At 46.8% G+C, this 5,600-nt stretch overlaps 1 long non-coding RNA gene across 4 annotated transcripts; it reads right to left on the bottom strand.

Moving 5' to 3' along the window:
* Window positions 1-898: 898 nt before the first annotated feature.
* Window positions 899-2,994, bottom strand: LOC126990635 (uncharacterized). Of its 4 annotated transcripts, XR_007744607.1 has the most exons (5): window positions 2,859-2,960; window positions 2,723-2,790; window positions 1,881-2,056; window positions 1,584-1,611; window positions 899-1,243 (listed from the first exon to the last, which is right to left on the bottom strand). It is a non-coding gene; the product is annotated as an uncharacterized LOC126990635 (long non-coding RNA). The 4 variants fall into 4 exon arrangements; XR_007744606.1 differs by lacking the exon at window positions 1,584-1,611 and having other exon boundaries at window positions 1,921-2,056; XR_007744604.1 differs by lacking the exon at window positions 899-1,243 and having other exon boundaries at window positions 1,341-1,611.
* Between the last annotated feature and the right edge of the window lie 2,606 nt (window positions 2,995-5,600).

The raw sequence follows: 5,600 nt of genomic DNA, 5'->3' as shown, positions 1-5,600 counted from the left end.
TGCTGCGGGTCTCTCTCGAGACAGCCAGCCGTTCCCCTACGGAAGAGCACAGAGCTCGTAGTACCGATCTTTGGGTAGGACTGAGACCACTCACACACAACACACCGAGACAACGAGGTCACAACTCCTTGCCTGACGTCGCGTACCTACTCACTGCTAGGTGAACAGGGGCTACACGTGAAAGAAGATAAACCCAACTTATTTTCACCCGGCCGGGGAATCAAACCCCGGTTCCTTCTGGTTGTGAGCCAGACGCTCTACCCCTGAGCTACCGGGCCGTGTGTGTGTGTGTGTGTGTGTGTGTGTGTGTGTGAGAGAGAGAGAGAGAGAGAGAGAGAGAGAGAGAGAGAGAGAGAGAGAGAGAGAGAGAGAGAGAGAGAGAGAGAGAGAGAGAGAGAGAGAGAGAGAGAGAGAGAGAGAGAGAGAGAGAGAGAGAGAGAGAGAGAAGAACTATATAAATGGAGAGCAGGGATGAAAGAAAGGGAAAAATAAAATGAAATAAAGAAGAAAAAAGTGAGGAAACAGACGACCCTTCAGAAGTCAATGGAAACGTTAGGAAAGTTTATTGGGCCGCCGCCGCCCTCGTGAGCGTCGGCACACTCACTACAAGTGTTTCATCTCATCAGCTGGATGAATGTAATGAGCCTGAAAGATGTTAATTGGTGAACTAATTCTTACTGAGTAAAATCAATCAATCAGAAAAGGAAAATATAATAAAAAGGAAATATCGAAAGTAAGAAGAAGAGAGGAAAGCTGCGCCGCGAGCCGTCGCGAGGATTGCTTGTGCTTGAGCTTGTGCTTGTGCGCGTCCCCGAGGCCTGCCATCCCAGAACCGATAAACGCGGTGACCGGCGACTTTTCGGTATTTATGATTAATTTCATAATCCAGTCGGGTAGTTTCAAGAAGCGAGTTCTTGCATTCGCCCTCCTCGCCTCGGCGGGGCGGGGCAGCGCCAGCGAGCCCAAGGTCTCCCTGGCGAGCGTGGCAGGAGTGAAGGGCTCCCGGCAGGGCACCTATGCGACCCCCGGGGCCCCGACGGAGGTGCCCGAGATCTTCCGGCTACAAGGCCGAGCAGTGGGGTTCCATAACCGTGGTAGGCAATTCACCTAGGAGAGCAAACTCCGAACAACAAACCCGGGCAGGTGGAGCTCGTTAGCCGTGGTAGGCAATTCACCTAGGAGAGCAAACTCCGAACAACAAACCCGGGCAGGTGGAGCTCGTTAGCCGTGGTAGGCAATTCACCTAGGAGAGCAAACTCCAAACAACAAACCCGGGCAGGTGGAGCTCGTTAGCCGTGGTAGGCAATTCACCTAAGAGAGAAAACTCCGAACAACAAACCCGGGCAGGTGGAGCTCGTTAGCCGTGGTAGGCAATTCACCTAGGAGAACAAACTCCGAACAACAAACCCGGGCAGGTGGAGCTCGTTAGCCGTGGTAGGCAATGCACCTAGGAGAGCAAACTCCAAACAACAAACCCGGGCAGGTGGAGCTCGTTAGCCGTGGTAGGCAATTCACCTAGGAGAGCAAACTCCAAACAACAAACCCGGGCAGGTGGAGCTCGTTAGCCGTGGTAGGCAATTCACCTAGGAGAGCAAACTCCGAACAACAAACCTGGGCAGGTGGAGCTCGTTAGCCGTGGTAGGCAATTCACCTAGGAGAGCAAACTCAGAACAACAAACCCGGGCAGGTGGAGCTCGTTAGCCGTGGTAGGCAATTCACCTAGGAGAGCAAACTCCAAACAACAAACCCGGGTAGGTGGGGCTAGTTAGCCGTGGTAGGCAATTCACCGAGGAGAGCAAACTCCGAACAACAAACCCGGGCAGGTGGAGCTCGTTAGCCGTGGTAGGCAATTCACCTAGGAGAGCAAACTTCAAACAAACCCGGGCAGGTGGAGCTCGTTAGCCGTGGTAGGCAATTCACCTAGGAGAGCAAACTCCGAACAACAAACCCGGGCAGGTGGAGCTCGTTAGCCGTGGTAGGCAATTCACCTAGGAGAGCAAACTCCGAACAACAAACCCGGGCAGGTGGAGCTCGTTAGCCGTGGTAGGCAGTTCACCTGAGAGCAAACTCCGAACAACAAACCCGGGCAGGTGGAGCTCGTTAGCCGTGGTAGGCAATTCACCTGGAGAGCAAACTCGAACAACAAACCCGGGCAGGTGGAGCTCGTTAGCCGTGGTAGGCAATTCACCTAGGAGAGCAAACTGAACAACAAACCCGGGCAGGTGGAGTCGTTAGCCGTGGTAGGCAATTCACCTGGGAGCAAACTCGAACAACAAACCTGGGCAGGTGGAGCTCGTCAGCCGTGGTAGGCAATTCACCTAGGAGAGCAAACTCCAAACAACAAACCCGGGCAGGTGGAGCTCGTTAGCCGTGGTAGGCAGTTCACCTAGGAGAGCAAACTCCAAACAACAAACCCGGGCAGGTGGGGCTCGTTAGCCGTGGTAGGCAATTCACCTAGGAGAGCAAACTCCGAACAACAAACCCGGGCAGGTGGAGCTCGTTAGCCGTAGGCAGTTCACCTGGAGAGCAAACTCCAAACAACAAACCCGGGCAGGTGGAGCTCGTTAGCCGTGGTAGGCAGTTCACCTAGGAGAGCAAACTCCGAACAACAAACCCGGGCAGGTGGAGCTCGTTAGCCGTGGTAGGTAATTCACCTAGGAGAGCAAACTCCAAACAACAAACCCGGGCAGGTGGAGCTCGTTAGCCGTGGTAGGCAGTTCACCTAGGAGAGCAAACTCCGAACAACAAACCCGGGCAGGTGGAGCTCGTTAGCCGTGGTAGGCAATTCACCTAGGAGAGCAAACTCCAAACATCAAACCCGGGCAGGTGGAGCTCGTTAGCCGTGGTAGGCAATTCACCTAGGAGAGCAAACTCCGAACAACAAACCCGGGCAGGTGGAGCTCGTTAGCCGTGGTAGGCAGTTCACCTAGGAGAGCAAACTCCGAACAACAAACCCGGGCAGGTGGAGCTCGTTAGCCGTGGTAGGCAATTCACCTAGGAGAGCAAACTCCGAACAACAAACCCGGGCTTGTGGTGCCCGTTAGATGTCGCAGACAATCCACGTGATGGGAACACCAAAGAAAATGAAAATTAAAAAGAACACAAGAAAAAGCAAACACAGATCATCCACCTTCAGGCCCTAATTAACATCAACAAAATTATGGGTGGGTCTTTTCTGGGGAGAAAAAGGCTCATCCAGACCAAACTATATCAACAAAGGATGATATAGAATAGAACACCGAAAAATATAGAAAAGAAAAAAAGAACAGAAATAACAACGAAAAAGAAAAGTAACAGGAATAAAAGAACATCAAGAAAAGAAAAGTACAATGAAAACATCGTCCACCTTTCGGCCCACATTAATATCACCAAAATTATGGGTGGGTCTTTTCTGGGGAGAAAAAGGCTCATCCAGACCAAAGAACATCAACAAGGGATAATATAGAAAAGAACATCAAGAAAAATATAAAGAGAAAAAAGAACAGAAAAAGAACATCAAAAAAGAAAAGTAACAGCAGTAAAAGAAGAACATCAAGAAAGAAAAATACAAAGCAACATCATCCACCTTTCGGCCCTAAGTAACATCACCAAAATTCTGGGTGGGTCTTTTCTGGGGAGAAAAGGGCTCATCCAGACCAAAGAACATCAACAAGGGATGATATAGAAAAGAACATCAAGAAAGAATGAAAAAGAGAAATAGAAAAGAAAAAATCTCGAAAAAGAAAAACATCAATAACAAGAACAAGAAAAAACATGACATCAAGAAAAGAAAAACAAAACAAACATCATCCACCTTTCGGCCCACACTAACATCACCAAAATTATGGGTGAGTCTCTTCTGGGAGGAAAGAGGCTCATTTAGACCATCAAAGAACATCAACAAAATGATGATAGAGAAAAGAACATCAAGAAAGGATGAAAAAGAGAAATAGAAAAGAAAAAATATCGAAAAAGAAAAACATCAAGAAAAAGAACAAGAAAAACATAAGAAACATCATCCACCTTTCGGCCCACACTAACATCACCAAAATTATGGGTGAGTCTTTTCTGGGGAGAAAAAGGCTCATCCAGACCAAAGAACATCAACAAGGAATGATATAGAAAAGAACATCAAGAATATATGGAAAAGAAAAAAACAGAAATAACATCGAAAAAGAAAAGTAACAGCAGTAAAAGAACATCAAGAAAAGAAAAGTACAAAGAAACATCATCCACCTTTCGGCCCTCACTAACATCACCAAAATTATGGGTGGGTCTCTTCTGGGAGGAAAGAGGCTCATTTAGACCATCAAAGAACATCAACAAAAGGATGATATAGAAAAGAACATCAAGAAAGGATGAAAAAGAGAAATAGAAAAGAAAAAAAATATCGAAAAAGAAAAACATGAAAAAAAAGAACAAGAAAACCACGACATCAAGAAAAGAAAAATATAACAAACATCATCCACCTTTCGGCCCTCACTAACATCACCAAAATTATGGGTGGGTCTCTTCTGGGAGGAAAGAGGCGCACCCAGACCAACGAAGAACATCAACAAAGAGGATGAAAATACAAAATAAAATAAAACAAAATAAAATAAACAAAATAAATAAATAAATAAATAAATAATACAGTAAAATTACATAACTCTTAACTACCTATTTAACTCCTAACTAACAAACTAAACTAACTTTTTTTTACAGCAAAGGAGTCAGTTCAAGGGCATAAAAAAGGAAACAATAATGAAAAAAAAAGCCCGCTACTCACTGCTCATAAAGAGTTAGAGGAGTGGCCGAAAGAGAGGTCAATTTCGGGAGGAGAGGAGTCCTGATACCCTCCTCTTGAAAGAGTTCAAGTCGTAGGCAGGAGGAAAGCGGCGCACCCAGACCATCGAAAAACATCAACAAAGAGGATGATATGGAAAAAAGAACATCAACGAGAAACATCAATAAAGAAAATAACAGCAAGAAAACACGAAAGAAAAGAAAGAAAAAGAAAGACAAAAAGTGTTACCGCCACCGTCCCGCGAGCCCGTGGAGGCGTACGTAAGGTGGTAAATAAGAAGACCCTTCACGTTGACTAGATTAATATATCAAAAGAACAACTGGAAACTTCATATCTCATCTCTTACTAAATCAGCTTCCTCGAGGCTGGGCGTTCTGTACCGTCTCCGCCAGTTCTTCTCCCTTGCACAGTTGCTGTCCATATACAGGGGCCTTGTCCGCCCTCGTATGGAGTATGCATCTCATGTGTGGGGGGGCTCCACTCACACAGCTCTTCTGGACAGAGTGGAGGCAAAGGCTCTTCGTCTCATCAGCTCTCCTCCTCATACTGATAGTCTTCTACCTCTTAAATTCCGCCGAAATGTTGCCTCTCTTTCTATCTTCTATCGATATTTCCATGACTGCTCTTCTGAACTTGCTAACTGCATGCCTCCCCCCTCCGCGGCCCCGCTGCACTCGACTTTCTACTCATGCTCATCCCTATACTGTCCAAACTATATGAGGTTAACCAGCATCTTCACCTTATTAACAGCATCTTCACTCTTTCATCCCTCACGCTGGTAAACTCTGGAACAATCTTCCTTCATCTGTATTTCCTCCTGCCTACGACTTGAACT

The sequence above is a fragment of the Eriocheir sinensis genome, unplaced genomic scaffold, assembly GCF_024679095.1.
Source record: "Eriocheir sinensis breed Jianghai 21 unplaced genomic scaffold, ASM2467909v1 Scaffold1831, whole genome shotgun sequence".
Taxonomy (NCBI): Eukaryota; Metazoa; Arthropoda; class Malacostraca; order Decapoda; family Varunidae; genus Eriocheir; species Eriocheir sinensis.
The sequence above is the reverse complement of the archived record's forward strand: the minus strand, read 5'-3'. Positions and strand labels throughout refer to the sequence as shown.